General features: G+C 40.2%; 1 pseudogene; it reads right to left on the reverse strand.

The window, feature by feature from the left end:
* Positions 1 to 6,735: 6,735 nt before the first annotated feature.
* Positions 6,736 to 9,712, reverse strand: LOC107526112 (glucose-dependent insulinotropic receptor-like; annotated as a pseudogene).
* Between the last annotated feature and the right edge of the window lie 12,564 nt (positions 9,713 to 22,276).

The following is a 22,276-nucleotide window of genomic DNA, read 5'->3' on the forward strand; positions in this document are numbered from 1 at the left end:
TGAGAGAGTCATTGATTGGCTGCCTCCCACACACCCAACTAGGGATTGAGCCCAGAACCCAGGCATGTGCCCTGACCAGGGATCAAACAACGATCACCTGGATTGTAGGACGATGCTCAACTTCTGAGCCACACTGGCTGGGAGCCATTTTATTTCTTTATGCATGTTTCTCTTTCTCTCTATTTCAACTTCCTATTACAGCAGTCCCTTTAACATTTCTTGCAATGTTGGTTTGTTAGAGATAAACTTCTTTAGCCTTTTTTGGTCTGGAAAGCTCTTTATTTCACCATCTATTTTGAAGGATAGCCTTGCTGGATAGAGTAGTCTTGGTTTCAGATCCTTGTTTTGCATTACCTTGAATACTTCAAACCATTCCCTTCTGGCCTGTAAAGTGTGTGATGAGAAGTCAGCTGACAGCCTTATGGGAGCTCCTTTGTAGGTAACAGATTGCTTTTCTCTTGCTGCCTTTAAAAGTCTCTCTCTGTCTTGAACTTTTGGCATTTAAATTATGATGTGTCTGGGCGTGCGCCTCTTTGGGTTCTTCTTGCTTGAGACTCTCTGTGCCTCTGGAACTTGGGTGACTTTTTCCTTGACCAGGTTAGGGAAGTTTTCTGCCATTATTTCTTCAAACAGGTCCTTCAACCCTTGCTTACTATCTACATCTTCTGGCACTCCTACGATGCAAATGTTACTGTGGTTCATGTTGTCTCACAGCTCCCTTAAACTGTCCTCCTGTTTTTTAATTGATTTTTCTTTTTGGATCCCTGATTGAGTGATTTTTTTTCTACCCTTTCTGCTAATTCCCTGATGCAATCCCCAGCTTCCTCTAATCTGCTGTTTATTCCTTCCAATGTGTTTTAAATTTCTACTCTGTCATTCTTAATTTCCTTCATAGTTTCCATATCTTTTTTCATGCTGTTGAGTATCTTTACAATCAGTATTCTAAACTATATATCTGACAGATACCTTATCTCCATTTCATTTATCTCTTCTTCTGAAGAATTCTTTTGTTCTTTCATTTGGGGCTTGTTTTTTTGTCTCCTCATTTTGGCTGCCTTTTTGGATTTGTTTTTATGTATTAGTTAGATCTGCTAGGACTCCCAGTCTTTTGGATGGTCTCTAGTGCAGTCCAATGTCAGGCACTGTTTGTGACTGGCCTTGTGTAAACTGTTTGAAGCTTTCCACACTCCACAGCTTGTGGTTTCCTCTGCTGGTGCTGGGTGCTTTTGGAAAGGACCAAGATGTGCACCAAGGTCTGCTTTTCCAAGCCCTGGAACCCAAAGCAACTCAGGCAAATCAAAGCACCCAGAGGCTGATTGTTATTCAGATTCTTAAGGAGCCTCAGGCTGTAGAAACTCCAGAGGGTGGGGCAGATGATTTCAATGGGTGGGGCAATTGCTTCCCCACCCAGACAAAAGCTGCTTTGATGATAAATGTCTGCCTGAGAAAGATGTCCTCCACCATATGGGGAATGACTGAGCACAGAACCCAGATAGCTGCCCTCTAAGCTCTATTTCCCAAGTTGCATCCATGGGTTCTCCCCACATAGCTCCAGTCCACTCTGCCCTCTCTCCACTGGAGCCCAAGGTGAGTGGCTATACATGAAACTTTGTGCATTGGCCCTTTAAGTGGGTGCCTGCATTTCCTACCATCTCTCCCCGGCAGGCAGAAACCCTGTTGCTTTTCACAGCCAGATGTTATGTGGGCACATTTCTCAGTTCTGATGCTCTTAGCTGGGAAGCCCACTTTGGGGATTAGCCCCAGAGTTTCAGTGGGAACCCCCACAGCTGAGATATCCCTCTGGACCATCAGCTGCTGCCTGTGGGAACCCAGCCAGCCCTCTTGAGCCTCCACACTTCCTACCAGTCTCTATGTGTTCTCCACTTTACATCCTTAGTTATGAGGGTGTTTGCCAGCTAATCTTCAGTTGCTTATTCAGGATGGTTCTTCTCTATGTTAGTTGTAATTCCAATTTGGTCCTGGGAGAATGTCAGTGTCAGCTCAATCTGCTGCCATTCTGAAATAGGTGATCCTTATTGTATGTAAATTACATCTCAATCAAGTTTTTTTAAGAGCCCAGCATGTGGTTTAGTTTGATTAGGATGGCTAGTCAGGCATTTCAGTGAAGCTGCTTGGTAATAAAATACAGACTGATTTATATTAACTCCAGATGATTACATGAGTAGTTTCCTTTGGAATAAGCAAATTCAATGTTACCAGCAACCTGAAGATCAAATAAGCGACATTTCTGATCAGGAAACCCCAGGTTTAAAGGGATAAAATAATGATCAAAGTCTGTAGGTTACATGATGAAAACATTGTCAATTTTTTTTTTTTATTTGAGAAGCTACAGCATGAGACAACTCATAAAATAATAATAATAATAATAATAATAACAAACATTTATATGGCTCTATTATGTGCCAGATACTGTTATAAGTGTGTTTGTTGTGTTTATAAAAGTCTTTACATTTCTCCAACCACCCTATAAGACAGGTACCCTTCTTATTTTTTAGATGAGAAGCTGAGGTACAGAAAGGTAAAATACATTTGTTCCTAGGAAATGGCTGACCTTGGATTCTAACCTAGGCAGTCTAGCTCATGAGCTCAAGCTTGTAATCACTATGCTAGAAGTGAACTGACCCAACTTTGCCCAGGGTCACCTAAAGTTTATGGCAGGTGAGCAGTAAAGAATATTGATTTCATTATTTCTCCTATCTTTATAGCACCCTGGGAGAAAGAAGGTCAATAGTTGTGGTTGGCCACTCTTTGACACTTAACTCTAATACTGGACTAAAATTATTTTCCTGGAGACATGTGACTGCAAATATATAATTTTTCTCTTATTCTCCACTTTCTACTGCTTTCCTTCTCTTTCCTTTTTTGGCCTTTCTTGTCCATGGCCTCTTTCATTGCTAGCCCACCACATATAGATGAACTTGTTCTTGTTGTATGTTTTACTATTTATCAAATAACTTGGAATTATTGTTACAGATACCACTAGTTTGAAATTGAATGATGTGGACATGGGGCCAGTATTCTTGCCCTTTCTCATCGAGGGCAAAGAAGTGTGTTGTTAGGCTTAAAAAAAAATTTATGGGAGGAATGATTAAACTACTATGAACTTGATTATAAATACTTTTTTTCTATTCACTAAAGTGTATCATATAAGGGATAATATTTTTGTTAGCCTGGCCCAGCCAGGATATTACATCTAAGTTAGAGTATTAATATTGTTTTTAAAAAACAAATATCTTCATATCTTCTCAAAATGGCCACTCCTCATTAATCTTAATTCCTAAGATTTCACTAGAGAATATTTCTTCTCTTTATTCAGTGTCACAGCATCAAAATTCAGTTTTATTTTGGGCTGTGCTCAACTCATTATAAACATTCATTGTGCATCCTTGTCTGTCCCATTTATTTAGTAAAAAGAAAAACAATTTAACACATCATTGTATAAAACTACTGAGGGACCTGGTAATCTTAAAGTAGTAGTTGCAATTTTGGAATATGAGACTGTTTTTCACATTTAAAATAATCTCTAGACATTCAACTATAATTTCTTGGCTTAGTTTTCTCACTTTTAAACCACCTCTGAGATGACATGACACCAGTTTGCTTTTATGTAGGAAGAGCTTTCGTATTTGTTAAATAGCAAGTGCTTTCGTATCTGCAAAAATGATATGAGTGATAAAAGCACAATGAACAGTTTTGTAAGACAGTGTGGCATTTTACTGGGCCAATGACTGTGTTATCTCGGTGTGTTTATCAGCTTTTTAGTGCCTAATGGCAACATAATTGAAACACAACTGGAACTGATGTGGATTTATTACAGTAAATGGGAAATATGATTCAGTCACAAGAGTGTTGGGTGACATACAACAAATAAAAACAAACCTAAAGAAATAAAAGAGACCCCCCCCTCAGGCTCTTGGTCTTACATGATTTTAGTCCCTACAGTGCCCTGGAGCAAATTAATCCTACCTGCCCCATTGTATAGAAGGTGTTTTTTTTAAAAAAAAACAGGAAGTACTTTGCGCATTGAAACAGACTCTGGTCATTTCTAGGACTCCTCATGAGAGGGCCCTTTGAGCTCAGTGGCTGATTATGGTCCCAGCAGCTTATAAATCCAGTGAGCATGCTAAGCTCTCATGAACTTTACCCTGCCACAGTTGATCCATTAGGTGGAGCCACCTTTCCTTTTTAGCAAGGCTGGGAGCCTCGGCTTCAAGGCTTAACTGCGTCGGGACTTGTCTCCTGGCCCCATGAGATTGTGTTTTCATATTCTCATGCGTTAGGAGTTTATGCTATTGTACAAAGCAACTACCTCAGAAAATTTTAAGAGTGAAAACACATTGAAATCAATACTTGGGTATCATACAATGCTGTATTGATGATCTAGTTGTACTGTGAGAGCTATTCTTAAAGTGCAGTGTCCCATTAGACCAGATTTCTAAATTTGCAGATTAACTCCAGCAGTAGACATATCAATAGGTTTCCTTTTGTGAATAACGGCTAGGTAAACCCCCTTGGTATGGTTTAGACTTTCAGGGTGCCATGCACTTTTATTTCTTTAAGAGATTCATAATAGTGCGGTCTGTTAATTTATGGCTCACTTTCGACTTTTGTTAGCAAATATCCCAGGGAAACATTACACTTCAAGAAATGCCAGCAAAAATATGAAACAGAATTCTTATAAATGTTTAATGCTCCTTGACCTGGTAACACTGCTTTGGAGAATTTATCCTAAGGCATTAAACAGACATGTCAAATATTTATATGCAGGGCATTTATGGTGGTATTATAAAAGTGAGAAATTGGAAAATAACATAAATGTACAACTATAGGGAAATGGTTAAAATATTATATATGGGTGTTGAAAAAACATGCCACATTTACAAGTCATATTTTTGAAGAAAACTTAATGACAGAAAAATGCACAATGTAATGTTAAGTGAAGAAAGCAAATGAAAGAGAATAGCAGTGATCATCTCTGGATGATACAATTATGGGTAGCTTTAGGTATTTTCAAAAAACTCTAAAATGAACAAAAATTGCTTTTATATATCAGAAAAGAACCATGGAAATCATATATACATCAATATATATCTCTAACAAATCCCAGCAAAGCTAGGGCAATTTTAATACCTAGTTCTGAATGACTGTTTGTGCGGTAGGTAAACAGATGGATAGAGAGATAAATGAATGAATGACAGTTGACACTTGTAGGTACCATCATTGAGTTTATATGACTGCAGAAATAACAAATGAAGATTTTTTGTTTTTTAGTTAAAAGAAGATGATTCCAGATCAGTCAGCAGTTTGAAGGATGACACGGAAGGTCTGAAGGAGTCACAAAATAAGTGAGTGGCTGACGGCAGCCAAGAAGTTGTGGTCTGGCCTTAGGTCTGTTGCTGTCCTTGTTGCCCAGCTATTTACACTATTCTTCCTCTTGTCCTACTTGTGTCCTTGAAGTATCTCTCATGCCTGCTGATTTCACTGGTCTCTATTCAGTTTGCCCAGTTACTGAGTGAGAAGGAAATCAAAGTCATGAATTTATTTCCCGTTTGAAGCATGTACACTTGTCCATATCGGGGGAAGATATCCCAAGGCTCACTCTCGCTGGCCAGCTCTCAGAGATGGGCTTATTGGTCATGTGGACAAGCAGTCAGTGTTGGTGAATTAAGGAAACCTGCCTCTAACACTTATGAGACCACTCAAAATGCCCCTGTACAGAGTGCTGTGTGTTCTTATGTTAAGAGTAGTCCCCTGAAACTGGGGTGTGCTACATATAATGTTAGCTACCCAAGAAGTCAGTATAAAACTTAGTCATATCACAATTTTTATAACAACTTCACAATAAGCTGTTTATGGAAATTATACATAGGACTGATTGACCTACATTCTGTCTGACAAGGTCTTAATATCTTTTTGGCTATCTTGATCAATTTGCTGAACAGAATCTGGCTTTTTTGCAAGTCTATCCGGAGACAACATTGGATCCATGAATGAAATTTAAATGTTTCTTCTCTGGTGCATTCCCGTATCTGTGAAGAAGCCTGTGTCAAATATTAGATTTATGGTTTGTTTTTCAGTTGGAATTACCTCTCATCATTCATTTTTAAAAGCTTATTCAGAGGTTGAGGAATTCACAGTTCTGAGCCTAACTGTTTTTGTCCTGGAAGTGATAATATCTGCAGATATGATGGATTCTCTTAAATTGGTCAGCTGGATGTTTAATTCTTCAGGATTTTTAAGGAAGAGAAAAAGAACATTTTCTAAGCACTAACAATGTGCTGTAGTTTACTAGGCATTTTCCACATACGTATCAGAGTTAGTCCTCACTATAACCATGTAAGGTAGTCATTATTACCCCAATTTTACAAATGAGGAAACTGCAGCTTTGAGAATTTAAATGACTGATCATAATTTGAACACTGGTTTGTGGGACTTCAAAGCCTGTGATTTTCCCGCTGTACATACTGACTCCCAGGAACAGCAGGGTTTCTAAGATTGAACCTAATAACACAACGGTCACCTAGCCTCCTCTCAGCTCCTGCCTTTCTCCAGTAACTAACTAATTTCCATTATACTTTTGCTTGTGTTACCTTGGCAAGATCAGTCCTTCCCAGAAAGGCCAAGAAATTAAGCTCCAAGCCACTAATAAGGAGGGCATTCATTTGAGCCTGCTTTCAATTTTGTCCAAAAACCCAGTTACTGTTGGTGTTTTAATTAGTTCCCAGTAACTCTTAACCCAATCAAAGAGTGTTCCTTATTGCTGGCATAACTGGTCCCTGCTGGGTGCTCAACACTTCGAAGCATTGGCTTCCATCGCCCCTCGAGAGCCAAAATGTTCTCCAGTTGCAGGAACATAAAACCTGCTACAGTGAAGGCAAGCACAGGCCTCCTCTGGGCCAGAGTGGTAACCAAAGCAATTGCAAAAAGATCTACCAAAGGAGGGCTTATGTATTAGAATAAATTAGTGGGAAACAGACCATTTGTGCTGAAGGTAGAGTTTGAAGATGGGGAGACGGGGATTGTCGAGAGTATGAAAATTGAAAGGGATGATCATTAACCTCTAAACAACTTAGGGAAAGCAAGCTGGGCGTTTATCTAAGACGGAAGGAGAATTAAAACCCAAGTGCAAAGCATCCTGGTTCTCAGGCCATCATTTTAGAGATATGGAGAGGTTAACTTTCAAAGGTTGTCCTGGCACTAAGTCCTAGACAAATTAATCCATACTCTTGGGGTTTCTTCTTGCCCTCTTTTGTCTATTCATCTTTCTAGGGAGATGAGCTAGTTTAGGGCCTTAAGAGACAAATTTTCTAGGAATCCACTATGGAGACCAGGAGGCTGAGGAACGGGTTAGGGAAGCTCAGGAAGGTTGAGTGTAGTTCCTGGGTTTCTTTCCCACTCTGTTCTTGAATTTGTTCTGCTAGGGTTGCCCAGAGGGAGCCTGAGCATAATTCCTAGATTCCAACAGTCATTTTCATACCCAAAGAAAGCAGAAAGAGGTACCTGCTCCTCAGCTTGTCTCCTGAGCCATTTTTGGAGATATCCTCTTATATGACTGAGTTTCTTAGGAAAATGAAAGTTTGGGAGTAAATGGAAGAAAGTCAAGTTTTGAGGAGCAAAGTGGGTCCAGTGTACAGAGCTTGGTAGTGCCTTTCTTGGTGCCAACCCCCTTTGCCTCTTCTTCCCCTTTCAGTGCCTCAGAACTTGTGGGTCAACATTGTCATAAGCAAGTCGCTACAAATTAAGTAAGAGGCCAACTGAGGGGAAGGGGCATCACAGACTTTGAAAGGTGGTAGATTGGGAGGGTTACTAGAAATAATCATAAGATAGGCTATTTCCCAAAGAAACCCTGTCTTGAACACCATGAAGTGTGGGAAAAGGCATGCTTTAGAAGCTAATACAGGTTCCTACATTTTGTGCAAACTCACTACTTTACAATGTCTCATTTATATCAGGGGGTCAGGACTCCTCCCTTTACCGAAACAATCATCATAGTAAACAGTTAGAAATAATAGGACCTCATTTCTCTAGCACTGTGCTGTTCAATGTGGCTACTGAGCATTTGAAATATGACTAGTTTGAATTGAGATGTTCTGTAAAGGTAAAATACACACCAAACTTCAAGGATTTAGCTTGAAAAAATAATGTAATAATTTGTATGTTGATTACATTGAAATAATATTTTGGATATAGTAGGTTAAATGAAACATTAACATTAATTTCACCTATTTCTTATTTTTTAACCTTTTAATGTGACTAATAGAACATTTAAAACTATGTATATGGCTTGCATTATATTTCTATTGGATGGTGCAGCTGGGGGGGCAGGGGCAGGGTGGAGGGGGTCAATGGGGGTCAAAAGGGGGACATCTGTAATAGTTCAACAATAAGAATAAATAGGGCTTGACTTTTAAGCATCTTTATAGTAGTACACTTCTTAAAAGTGTAAAGCATACAGTAGTATGCTTTAAGTAAGTATACCTGCACAGGAGAAACAGACTCATTGCAAGAGAACGACAGAGGAATGGAGGTTTGGAAATGGGAAAACCGCTTATAGAAGAAAGTCAGCACCCTGCCTCGGTTACCTCTCAGTCTGGGGTGAGGGGCATGGAGGGAGGTCATCTGCCTGAAAAGTGCTCTCATTCCCCTAGCTCCATCTCATCTCCGGGTTGGGACCCAGAGAGAGGAGGGAAAAGGCACTTTGAAACTTCTTTGCCCTTTACCTTCTTTACCACCAAGCTGTGGGTGGGGGATGGCGGTGATGTGACAGGAGCTTTCTCTGACCCCTCTGGGCTACATCCCTGGCCGAGAACAGGAGGAGGAGTGAGACGAAGCCCTTCCTCACTCCCAGGGCTGCCTGGTAGAGCTGCTGCCCCACCTCCTTCTGCCAACAGGCGTAGATAACGTGGGTTGAGCAGGGAGTTGCCCACACCAAGCAGCCACAGATACTGTTCCAGTGCCACGCAGGCCACCTGCACAATGCCAGTGATAAGGAATGGGGCCCAGGACAGAGTGAAGGTCCCAATGAGAACAGCCACAGTGAGGACAGCCTTGAAGTCGCTGGGAGCTCCAGCTGGGGCTCCCACATGTTCCATCTTCCAGATCTGCTGGCTGTGCATAGAGATGATCTTGAGCATGTCGCAGAAGAAGACAAAAAGGAGCAGGGCTGGGAAGAAGCCAGCGCAGGAGAGGGTCAGCATGAAGTGCGGTGAAACACAGCGAAGAAGCTGCAGGGCCCCTGGTAGGTGCTCTGCTGGCGTGTGGGGACTCCGAGTGGGAGGAAGCCAGTGAGGTAAGACACCAGCCACAGCCCAGCCATGCAGGCTCCAGCCACAAGTCCGTTCTTGATCTGAAAGGAGCGGAGGAGCTGCTTGATAGCAAGGTACCTGTTGAAGGCAATCAGCAAGACTGTGAGGACAGAGGCAGCCGTGGAGGAAGTGACAAATGCCATCCGAAGACTGCACAGGGTCTTGTGTGGGGGCTGAGCTGGGCTGGAGAGCTGGTCTGTGTCTAGGCCAGAAATGGCCACGCCAAGCCAGGTGTCAGCCACAGCCAGATTCAAAGTGAAGCAGAGACTGACACCATAATTCCTGTGGATCGACAACAGCTCAGCCAAAGCCACTATCACGTTAGCAGCAATGATGGAGGAGGCCAGGACAGCGAGGATTACTCTAAATGGGAAAGATGACTCCATGTCTGGAAGTGGCAGGATTTCCACTTACCAGGGCATGCTGGCTCTCCAGCTCAGAGTCTCATGGGCTGGGGGAGAAGGAGCCTGGACTCAGAGCTGCAGCACAGTTCTGGCCATCGCTGGCAGTCCAGGCTGGCAGCTTGCCATCTTTGGGATCCTGCTGGTTATTAAGAATCACTCACTCTCCCCTTTTCAGTCCTCAGCCTCTTGCCGCTCCCGCTCTCTGAAGGCAGTAATTCCTGTGCAGACCTCCCTGGGGCCCTGAGCTAGTCCCTCCCCCTCCAACAACCAAGTTACTAGACAACTCACAAGACTCTGTGCACATCTCTCCAGGCTCTCTCTCCTTTCACTGATGCTTCATGGACTTTGGAGGGGCTAGAGAATTCCACAGGTCTCCTGTCTGGCAGAAGATATAACTGACCATAACCACACTTTTCTTCCCCATAGCTTGATGTTAAATTTCCACTTCTTTTCTTCCTCAGCCTCAAGCTTTAACAACTAATCTCAGCTTAATTAAGCATTTGCTTAATAACTAATTCTGTTATTTTTATGACTGCTTTTAATCAAGCAAGATGCTTGTAGTCAGTTGAAGTGAAGTGATGCAGGCAGCTCTGTCAGGGCCTAGCATACTTGCAGGGGATTTACCACATATCTAAGCTGTTTCTTATTTTACTTCCCTAACCTGGTGAAGGAAAAAGTCACACAAGTTCCAGAGGCACAGAGAGTCTCAAGCAAGAAGAACCCAAAGAGGCCCAAACCCAGACACATCACAATTAAAATGCCAAAAATTCAAGACAGAGAATCTTAAAGGCAGCAAGAGAAAGCAATCTGTTACCTACAAAGGAGCTCCCATAAGGTTTTCAGCTGCCTTCTCATCAGAAATTCTACAGGCCAGAAGAAATGGCATGAAGTATTCAAGGTAATGCAAAACAAGGATCTGAAACCAAGACTACTCTATCCAGCAAGGCTATCCTCCAAAATAGATGGTGAAATAAAGAGCTTTCCTGACAAAAAAAGGCTAAAGGAGTTTATCACCACCAAACCAGCATGTCAAGAAATGTGAAAGGGACTGCTGTAATAGAAGAAAAAGAGAGAGAAATATAAGCATAAAGAGATAAAATGGCAATAAATAAGGATGTATCAATAATAACCTTGAGACTTTAAGGGAGAGATTGACAGCGATATAGTCATAGTTGGGGACTTTACCACCCCACTGACTTCACTGGATAGATCTTCCAGACAAAAAGTCAACACAGAAACAGTGACTCTAAATGGCATATTAGATCAGATGGATTTAATTGGCATTCACAGAACATTCCATGCCAAAGCTGCAGAATATACATTTCTCTCAAGTGCACATGGGTCATTCTCAAAGATACATCACATGTTAGGACACAAAACAATTCTCTACAAGTTTAAGAAGATTGAAATCATATCAAGCATTTTGGATCACAAGGGCTAAAATAACATGTTATTAAACAATGAATGGGTTACCAAAGAGATCAAGAAAGAAATAAAAAACTTCCTGGAAACAAATGAAAATGAACATACAACCACCCAATATCTATGGGACACAGCAAAAGAAGTCCTAAGAGGGAAGTTCATAGCACTGCAAGCCTACCTCAAAAAGCAAGAAAAATTTTTAGAAACTCATAACCCTACAACTTAAAGAATTAGAAAGCTCCCCTGTGTAGTCGTCTGCACCAGGGCTTTTGTTGGCTGGGAGTTTTTTCTATTACTGCTTCAATTTCATCAGTTATTGGCTTATTCAGGTTTTCTGGTTCTTCCTGATTCAGTTTTACATGATCTCACTCATATGTGGAATCTAATAAACAAGATAGACTGAGGAACAAAATAGATCCTGAGACATAGAAGCACGGAACAGACTGATGAATCTCAGTGGTTAGGCGGGGGTGGGAGAATGGGTGGGGAGATATTAATCAAGGAACTTATATGCATATATGCATAACCCATGGACACAAACAATAGTGTGGTGAAGACCTGGGGAGGGGCGGATGTAGGGTGGAAGGGATCAATGGGGGAGGGGAAGGGGGATATCTGTAATACTTTCAACAATAAAGACAAATTAAAAAAAAAAAAAAAAGACTGTGCTGAAGAGGCCGTGCTAGCCTGAATTGTGTATTGCAGCCCTCCATTGCTCAGCCAGCCATTTCCAACTTTTTCTTGAGAAAGACCTGGGGGTAAGATTTGGGGATTGAAACAACTTGGGGGTTGTAACAATGGCTGGGGGTGTTTGGAACTCGAGATGGTTGCTATTAATATTAGTAATACCTATCTCTTATCCAACTTTACATGCATGATATCATTTAATTCTCACAACATCACGGTGAAGTGATATTATCACCAATGCATAAAGAAATTACTGAAGCCAACTAAACTGACCAAGGTTTTACAGCTAGCAAGTGGTGGAACTGGGATTTGAACTCAAATCTGTCAAGCTCTAGAGTCTATATTCTTCTAACATGCTATCTGTTCTCTCCAGAAGTTGCTGAACAGAGATAGAATGAAAAATGTGTGGCATCATCCTACAGCTTTGAAAAACCTGCGTACAGCCTCTTGATGCCAACCCCCAGCATGCACAAGAGGAATGCTGCCAGCCAGCACACAACATCATTGTGACTTGAGCTAAGACAAGCCTTCTCTGGGCTTCATCTCTGAGGGCTCTGCTTGCCCCTCAGCCTGTCTCTCTGACCAGCCATCTGCTCTTGTCTTCACACTGATACTTCTCAGTTTTCTGGCTTCTCTGCCCCATGGCCCACCCACTCCTTTCCCTAATCTGCAGACTGTCTCCTATTCCTTGGGTCAGTGTTTTTCCTGGCACTCGTGGTAACTGGTTTCTTTACCTTGGTCTCGATATGGCATCCTCTGATCTGTCTCAGCAACAGAACATCCCAGAAAAAGTGACTTGGTACAGTGAAAATGACTGAGAGGAGGGTAAAAGCTGACTATGTGAAGAATCTTTTGGAGAACAGGGGGTGGGGCACTAGTCACTGGTCCATCAAATGCTTATTCTGTACTTATCTGCTTAGATGCAATTGCAATGACCATTTTGGACCACCTGCTCCAGGCAGGCCCGTCATCCCTCAAAAATTCTTTCCTTTCAGCTCCTGCTAAATCAAATGAGCTCCCCTCCTCCTCATACCTGGTCTGTTTGTCCTATTCAGTTCGGTTCAGCATGTGTGCTCCTAGGGCTGCATGCCCACGGGGACTTCACATTATGAATTTAGAGGAAATACGATCTGTGATGACAGGAAGGCTCCACTTGGGTCAGCTAGAGCCATATACTCCCTGAGCCATTTCTTCTCTACTTAGTCCCTTTCTTCCTTGGAACTAGGCTCTGCCTTTTAAGTCAGCTCAACAAAAACTTGGTCAGCTTCTGAAATTTGTGCTGCTTGAGCTTTGGAAAGCTGCTGCTTTGGCCTGGGCAGTGGAAGAAGGGTGAGAAACAACACCCGGTGGCATGAGGACATCTGTTGTAGGCCTCCTAGAAGGCATGCTTCCTCCTGGAGGCAACTAGGCCTCCTCCGCTTCAAGAGTTTGGATTCTCTACCCAGCTCCTCGAGTTTCTAGCTAAATGTCAGATTGCTGGGAGCAAGCAGCTGTGCTGAGCCTGAGGGGAGCCCACGGGGGTGCGATTGTGATTTCAGTTCTTCAATGTCTGATTTAAATAACTCATGCATGTTTTCTTTTTAAAAATATATCTTTATTGATTTCAGAGAGAGGAGGGGAGAGAGAGAAACGTCAATGATGAGAGAGTCATTGATCGGCTGCCTCCTGCCCGCAACCCAGGCATGTGCCATGACCGGGAATTGAACCTTGATCTCCTGGATCCTGGGTCGATGCTCAACCTCTGAGCCACGCTGGCCAGACTCATGCATGTTTTCTTGCAACAGCTTCCTGCTACACTTTGCAAACTGCCCTCAATTATCCTTGTTGATGGTATTCACAGATAATCCTTAGTTACCCTTAGCTGTTGTTTCTGAACCATGGAACCTTTTTAGAACTTGATGCAAGCCATGGACCTTCTAAAAAAATGCATGTTCTTGTACATACACATCATGAATTTAGTTTAATATTCCTGGAAGAGGTCCTCTGTTAACACAATAACATCATTTCTTATTCCCTTTATTACTCCAGGCAACCTACAATTAAGGAACAGATGTTTAAACAAAACGTTTAATCAGTTATCTTCAACTAAAGGAAAGTGTGGCCCACATCCACCTTTCAGCTTCTATTTTGCTTCCGTCAGATGGCATTACCCAACCGTCCTAGCCTTGTTGCAAATTTGGACCAATTAACAGTGCAGGCATTTTCAACTTCCGGTAATAAGTTTTCTTTTAGATGGCTTTTAATCATTAACTCATAGAAATTAGTACACTCCTTCCTCAGTGTGCTCATGCTCTGACTTGCTACAATGTTTTCTTCAGATACTTTAATTGAAGATGGTTCCATTTGGCATTTTTCTTTTTCTAGGCTGTTCTTAATTATACCAGGCATGTCATTGACAGTATTAGCAGACTATGTAAGCGATTCTGAATGGAATAAGTAAAGCTGTCTAAGGGTATTTTGTACGTTTTCCTGGGAAATCATACTACTTGATTTAGATTCATCAGAAAACTTACCCAGTGAATGTAAGTTGGGCAATATCGTTTTCATTAATGGTTTCTATTGGACAGCAAAAAAGTTTTCAATAGGTATTTTCACAATTTCAGAAAAAGTGTATGTAGAGACATGTTGCAACCCTAAGTCTACAAATGACTCCAAGGTGTTAAGAGACTCCTCCATAATCTCTTGAGCAATTTGGTGGCTAGAACCCCAGATTTTTTGTCTCTCAACTTTGTGTTTTAATCTGGTACATAGTTGAGGCTGTTTGTTTTTAAGGAACCACGTTTACTTCTGTCAGTAGTTTCTTGCTTAGTAGTGCTTCTTTACTATCTGTTATTAACATCTGAGTTAAGAAGCACAACTCTAATTTTTCAAATAGCTTTTCAATAATGTCCTGGCCAGATTTATTCATTTGTGCTTAGGAACCTTCAGTTCTAGAAGCAGCACATTTAAAATTATGGTATCTGCTTTCACGAGCCTTCAGGGGTGACAAGTTTAAAAGCGATACAGACTGTTCTAATTCTTTTGCTTTGATTGAAATTTTATTCAAAACAGCCTTAGCTATTAGCAATAGTTTATATTTTTCATTTTCCATGTCATTTAAATCTGTTTCCATTTCTCAAACATTTGTTTAAAAATATTTTCTTTAGGAAAGATTTTCTCTAGCTGTGAAGAAACATTCTCCAAAGAGAGAAAGGCTTCTGGATATGCAAGAGATTGTGTTCAAATTCCTCTGGAAGTTTGCAGTCATCAGCGTATGAGTCTTTCAGGTTAGCCAAATTGTTCTTTGTAGCACGTAATCCTTACAAAACTCCATTAACAATTTCACCTGCTGTCACAATTTGATCAGAAGGTAAAGAGTTAACATTTAGCGTTGCTCTACTTTGCCTCACTTTTTGAAATTCACTCAAAGTTGTTTCCAGAATATTACTTACTATATCCATGGCGTACATTTTTAGTTCTGCAGTGGGGAGCTTTGCGCTCAGTAAGGGGTTCTGGCACCCCCTTTTGATAGCAGGTGTGGCAGCCCAGTGGCAGTCTTGGACCAGCTGCCTCTTTAAGAGTCTTCTCTGCAAGACTTAAATTAGTCTTGCTTTTGGCTTTCGTACCACTAGGTCCTAGCTGTGGTTTTGTTCCAAATTTAGACAAAGAGGTAACTTTTCATTTTATAAAATTTGTTTTAAACCCTGCCTTAGTACTGCCCTTGGAACTAGCTTTAGATCTGGGTGGCCTGGAGGATAGCATTTCATCAGATTAATGTTTAGGAGGCGAACTCCCTTCTAGATTCAGCAAAGCAAAATTTGTGATCTTGAGAACCTTTTGGACCAATTCTTCACCCACTTGCGATGGAGAAAACTGCAAGGTGTTTTCCAATGAGGTGACACTTCTAACTCCTGTGCGAGGATAAGCTCGTGGCCTCACCTGTTGCGGGGGAACGCTTCCTTTTCTGCTTGTTTCAGTCCCCTAAAGCACGGTGGCTTCGTCAGCATTTCATCACTGCCAGATGTTTCCAGTTCTGCCCTGGTCTTGTTGTTCTCATACAAGGATGACATAACTGTGGAGAACATTTTTCTAAAAACATTTTCAACTATGTTATTTGCAACACTGCTTATATGTGACTACAAGGTGTTTTTTCATGCTACTGCTGTTTTAATTTTGGAATCAGATGTAAAGTGGGGGAGTTTGTCCAACAGAGGCCAATAGTCTATGCCTTCTATTACCCTTTCATATACCTTCTTTAAAATTTCCTTACCTGTACTTAAGGCAATCGTTTTTTTCTGTCTAGATTCTCCATTTCTAAATATTTCTTCCAAAACCCTTCTCAGGGTTTCTGCTTCTGATACAACTTGTTTTTGATCTGGGTATTTTGAAAAGGAAGACAATTTGGTGTTGTCTTCCATCTTTCTTTGACTTACTATTTCATTCTGTACAGCCAGTTGCCTAAAAATGCTAGGGTTCTGCTTTGAGTAAACACTACTTGCCTTTGGAGATATTTTATTATGTAAACTCTTTAACATGTTGTTCACAGTTTCACTTGTAATTATGTTTTTGTTTTCTTGAAGTGAGATATTGTTGATTTCTAGGTCTACATCAGTTTTTATAAGTATCAAAATGGTACTGGCGATTATGTCAGCATATTCCTTAAAACTAGCTTGTGATATATAAATTTTAGGTCCATGATTTTTCCTGTAATTAGCAAGGGTGTAACCGGGGACCTCTTGACTGAGAACAGCTCTAGCTCTCAATATTTTCAGGACATTCCCATCTGATGGCACTTGGTTTGATTCAAGAAATACACTGTCATTTTATTTACAATTTGTAAATTCTGGCCCAACATACGGTTTTCCTTTTGTCTGAGCATCTAGAGTAAGTTTCAAATCTATTCTTTCTGTGGCAAAAGATTTCAATCTATTCAAAATAGTTTTAGTAATGAAGTGAACATTTTCCTCACATGTTTCAGAAGCAGATTTCTTAGCATCTTGGTTCTTAAGTACAATTGTCTGATTATCACCAGAATAAGCTGATTTTAGCTGCACATGTCTTCCCTTTAATGAAAATGGAAATCTATCCCTTTTCCTTTCATTTACTGAGTCCATAACAGGGAGTTCTTGATGCTCTGCTTTGGGTAATTCATTAGAAGACATCAGGGGAAAACTTGGAACATTTGAATTCTTTGTATTTATGCCAAGCATGATAGCAGAATAAGGTTTTCAAGAACAATATCCACCATGTCATTGGAAATCGTACAACACATGACTTAGGAACTAAAGACATTGGGATAGCCTCATGTGTACTCTCAGGGCCCATTTCAGAGTTTGCTTCTAATTAGCTCCCACTTCCGCTGTTGTTAGGAGTGGATGCCGAAAGTGGGAGATTATTCTCATGTAGTGTTTTCTTACAGCTGTCACTTAAGATACCCTCAATAGTATCTAGTATTTGAAATTGAAGGGTTTTTTGTTGTTGTTTTTTTTATAATCACTTTTATTGAACAGCTTTTCAACAATATATGTGCTGGCCGACCTGGATCAATCTCCCTCTCAAGTATTTTTTCATATTTACCCTTAGTAGACACCATATCTAACAGTGTGTTAACAATCTGACTTGGAATACTTTCAGAAACCACAACATTATGAGTTAAGAATGGACTTTTTATTCCTTTATCTAACTTATGATTCCTTGTAAAATTTGCCTAGCTACTTCTCTCGCATATATATTCAATTTAGAGTCAGTTAGTTGACATACAGAAGTGGTCTTTGTTGATTTATCATGATAAACTGAGCAACAGGAACATTGATCATCAGAATTTGAGTCTTTGGTTGAGAACCATGGTTGACTTGAAGCAGTCTCATCCCACTGTGAAACTAAAACTGTTGGACTTGTGAAATTTATATGAGAACAAAAGAGAGCTTATACTTTGGAAGTAGCAAATGTTTCTAAATTTGTTAATACTGACTGTATAATATCTTCAACTACATTTATTTTGGCCAGTTTACCAATGTGCAATGTGGACTGAAGTGTACTTGGACTTCTGTTTAGTGTGGTAGAATAAATAGAGGCCTTTCCTCCACTGGTGTGATCAGGAAAAGAGATATTTTCTGGAAAGATGATAGTGTCATACCTATTTTCATTTGCAGTTCTATCTGTCATGGAAGCAGAAAAAGTTTTTGAAATATGATTCTAACAACATTATCTGCAACAATGGTTACATCTGCTTCAGATACTAAGTAATTCATTGTTTTACCCAGGGATTGAACAGATATTGGAAAACTGGCTCATCACCAGGGTGAGGAATGTCACATAAATAAGCCTGGGGGACAGGAAGCAGATTTATTTGATCAATTAAATTATTCTGAAATTTTTTCTTTCAAAATATTTCTTATAATGGGCACCACTGGGGACTTTTGTGGCTCTTTGAGTTCTACTTCAGTTTTTAAAAATATTCTTTCTAGTTTCTGCTGCTCAAGAGAATCTGTTTTAATTTCTTCTTCTGGTGGACTTTGCTGTTCAGCATTTTCTTTCTCTGTACCTGCAGGATCTTCTAAATATGACTCTGGGTCAGCTCTTCCAGGAAGATTTCCATTGGTTGGCCTGTATCTGTAATTTTCAATGCCTTTCTCTTCTGGTTCAGTTTCATTAAACACATCTGGAGGGACTGCATCTAAAATTAAATTGATTATTTTCTTAAGCCCTTGTTTCTCTCGTAGTGGCTTGCTTATACATGTTTCCAGATCTGGCAAGTTCCCATTTAATTCCGTTTGAAGAGCCTTCAAAATAGTACTTGATATTTGCTTTGCAAGTACGTGTAGAGAAGACTTCAACTGTTTTTCATGTGTGTTAGCACTAATGTTGGTACTTTCACTTTCACAGTACATCTTGTTGCTCTCTTTATTTCCATTGATTATAGTACTCAGAATTTCTAAATTTCTATTGGCAAACCCTTCCAATTTAGCAAAAACCATTTCACAGATATCTGAAGTCATAACTTCCAGTTTATTTGGATGCTTTTCTTTTGTGGTGGCCCCTGTTTGGGGGGCAGTAGCATTTCCCTTATTGTTAGTGACCTCTTGACTGCCTGGCTGGATCACAGTGGGCACCATGCTGGAGATTATGTCACAGCATCTGCTCACTTCCTCAACGAGCAAAGCAAACGCTAGGCTGTCAGTATCGATATACTCTGAGATAACTTGAAACTCTGAATTTGTGAAAATGCGATCCATCTCAACACTACATAATTTTGTAATGATATCTTCTAGAATTGTATGAGAAGTATGTTGAATATCAGACTGCAATGCAGTGGTCATTCTCAAATTCTCATTGACCTGCTCTGTGTTTTGCTCCTCAGATAAGGGAGAATGTGGATGGTTTTCTATGAGCTCACATAACATGTGATATAAGGTCCTTCCCATTCTATCTAACACTTGCAACCTGGGACATTTGGGAACTTCTGCTTGCCTACAAAGACAATGAGAAGGCAAAAGTTTTTGTTGATATATGTCAGCAGTTTCATTTGAAATTTTAGATCTTAACTTATCTGAAGGAAGCAGAACATTGCTTTTACCTTTATTTCCACTTAATACTTCACAAATACAAGTTGCTAGTGAACTTGTCATAATGTCATTATTTAGTGTTGTGACAACACAGTCTAGTTCGTTTTTGGTATCAGAAAAACATCCTGTCCCTATAAAGTTCTTGGGAGGGCCACTCTTCCTAAGATTTAGATTTTTCTTATTGCACTTCAATTCTTTCTGGATAGCATCCAAAACAATTTTGACCACTTTAGTCACGTAAGCACTAAGGTGAGATTGAGACAATTTCTTGTCCGGTGCAGACGTCAAATGGCCAGCATGGCTTTCTGGTTTGAAGCAGTTTTGTGATTTTGGACAAACAAATGATTTCAGCTTCTGAAAAATTGTACAAATGATCTTATCATTAATGTGAACTACAGGTTCAAAGGTTGATTCACTGTCTCTAGTTTCGAACCAGGGATCTTTGATAGGGACTGTGTCAAATGCAGGTAAGAGCTTCATCTCCCTTTGACCATCAAGCCATATTTGTAATGGCTCTTTACTTGGTACATCAGCACTGTCTAGAGAAGTTTGCTGTGCTGATAAAGAATGTTCGATAATGTCAATAGAAGATATGTGAAGGATTTTTAATACAGCATCTACAATGTCTTTAGCTACTCTATGGATTTCTGCGGCAGAGAACATCTCATCCATCTGTTCTTGATGTGACAGATCTTGTGGTTTTCCTGAGGTAAGCACTGAAGCTTCTTTACCATTTTTATAATCTAAGTGACCAGAAGGCCCAGAAGAGATGTCTTGGAGCATCTGTGCTAAAATACTTGTAATTACATTATCTGAGGCCTTTTGTGTTTGATGCTTTTCCTTTTGGCTGAAAAGCAAAATGCCTTTATTTAAACATGGCTCGCCCTTTAAAAGGTCCTTATTCTTAAAAGTTGGAAGGTCAGGCTTGGATTCCCAATCCCGAAATGCTACTTCGTCTCTATAATCAATCTTGGTAGGTAAGTTCATATTTATTTTGTACTTAAAACCAGCATTTTCCCTAGTTAACCAGTGGTCAGGAACCCGTTCTTGTAATTTTGCTCTTACTTTTTTGATAGATGAAAGCAGTACATTGTCCACAATTTTGTCTATTTCTTCATTTTCATCTTCAGAATAAAGAACCATGCCAGGAACATTAATAGGTGGAAATAGGCGTTCATGTCTAGGACCATTAGCTACTCTGGTGCTGGCGAGTCTCTTCTCGTCCTCAGTGCTGGAAGAACTCAGTCTGGGGTACCTACTCTTTTGGACATTTGTTTTCACTGGTTTCTGATGGAGCTTAGCCAAGACATCATCAAGTAGCTGAGTGATGGTCACTGTTTCTTCATTTGCAATAAGCCTTTCATTATTAAGTCCAATCTGTATACAACCTAGTACAGTGCTGATTGCTTCCTTTATATAACCAACCAGAGAGGACTGGGAAAAAATATTTGACACAAAATTTTGTATTTCTTCTTTGCCAATCAAATTGGCTACATTAGGTTCAGCACTGGATTTCCTTTTGCTGGCTCTTTGAAGGAACATGTATGTTAGATCTTTCCTATGTTGCTGACAACCAGGTCCAGTTGTGATTTCAAGATGAGCAAGTTCATTCTGCTTAGAAGATGCACGAGCCATCAGCTTTTCTGAAATCATGTGAGCCATATCCTCTGCAGTATCATTCGTGTTCTCCAAAGCACATGACAGTGAAGCTTCTGAAGTTTTTTCTTTTGGAGAAATGAAATGTTCTCCACTGGCTGTTAGGTCTGATTTAAAGTGAACTGACAAATTTTCTTGTGAAAATACAGCAATACATTTTTTTTCAACTGCAGACTGTAGCTTCTCAAGTATATTTTCCATAATTTCAGCAGCTGCTGCAGAGATGTTGACATTGGAGCACAAGTCCCCTTTGTCATTGCCAGTTTGGTCAACCAGAGCTTGGGCCGCAAGAGAGGAAAGGGTGGGGATGGCATGGGTTAATTCAGACACCATTTCATGAAAAATGCTTTTTAAAATTAACTCAGTTTCCTGTTTTAGGTGATACTTAAAGTCAAGAAAAATTTTCCTTAACTCCCACATCTCCTTTGCGGCTTTTGCTTTTTCACTGGAAGGCAGTGGGCATTCCAAGCCATCTGTTTGAGTGGTAACATCTTTAAAATTATTTGTGTGTGTTTTAATCAGTGGGAAAAGGTAACTATCAGATTTATAGGTTTTAACCTTGGGGAATTCAGAAGTCTTATTATATTTAGGTTCAGAAATTTTAGGTTTTTCTTTCCTGTGATATGTTTTTCCCACAAATGTTATTTCCTTATGGGCAGAAGATAGTTTTAAAGGTGTTATCGGTAGCTCTATTGACTTGTCAGCTGCCTTCGCACAGGGCTCTGCCTGACACATCTTACTTTTTTCACATACAGATGTTTCACCGCATGTGCTACAGAAACTCAAACTCTCTGAAGAGAGGGTGGAGTCATCAGGAATTGGGTATGTAACATTTTGCAACATTTCTTCATATCTTATGATGGCTGGGTATAAAATACTGGTCACTGCTGCTACAACCCAGGTCACTGTGCTTTGAATTTTACTGTTCAGTTCTTCAGAAGTTACCTGGAAAGGAGGCAAGCAGGGATACAAGGAAATCACATGTAAATTTACTCTATTTTAGGGACAGGGACTAATCTTGATATATAAAGAAATGCATAACTAGAATCCAATCATGGTGTACAGAGAACATAAGAAAGGATCTTTACAACATCAGATTAATTTCAAGTTAGTTTATGTGCTATGGATGTGATCCTTGGACCTTTCATTTTCAGCATTTATTGCTGATGATAAATGGCTTTCTGGTTAAAAAAAAAGTCAATCAGGTGTCTAGGTTCATAGAAAACAAATGCTCTGG

Source organism: Miniopterus natalensis, chromosome 1 (genome assembly GCF_054644295.1).
Source record: "Miniopterus natalensis isolate mMinNat1 chromosome 1, mMinNat1.hap1, whole genome shotgun sequence".
Lineage (NCBI taxonomy): Eukaryota > Metazoa > Chordata > Mammalia > Chiroptera > Miniopteridae > Miniopterus > Miniopterus natalensis.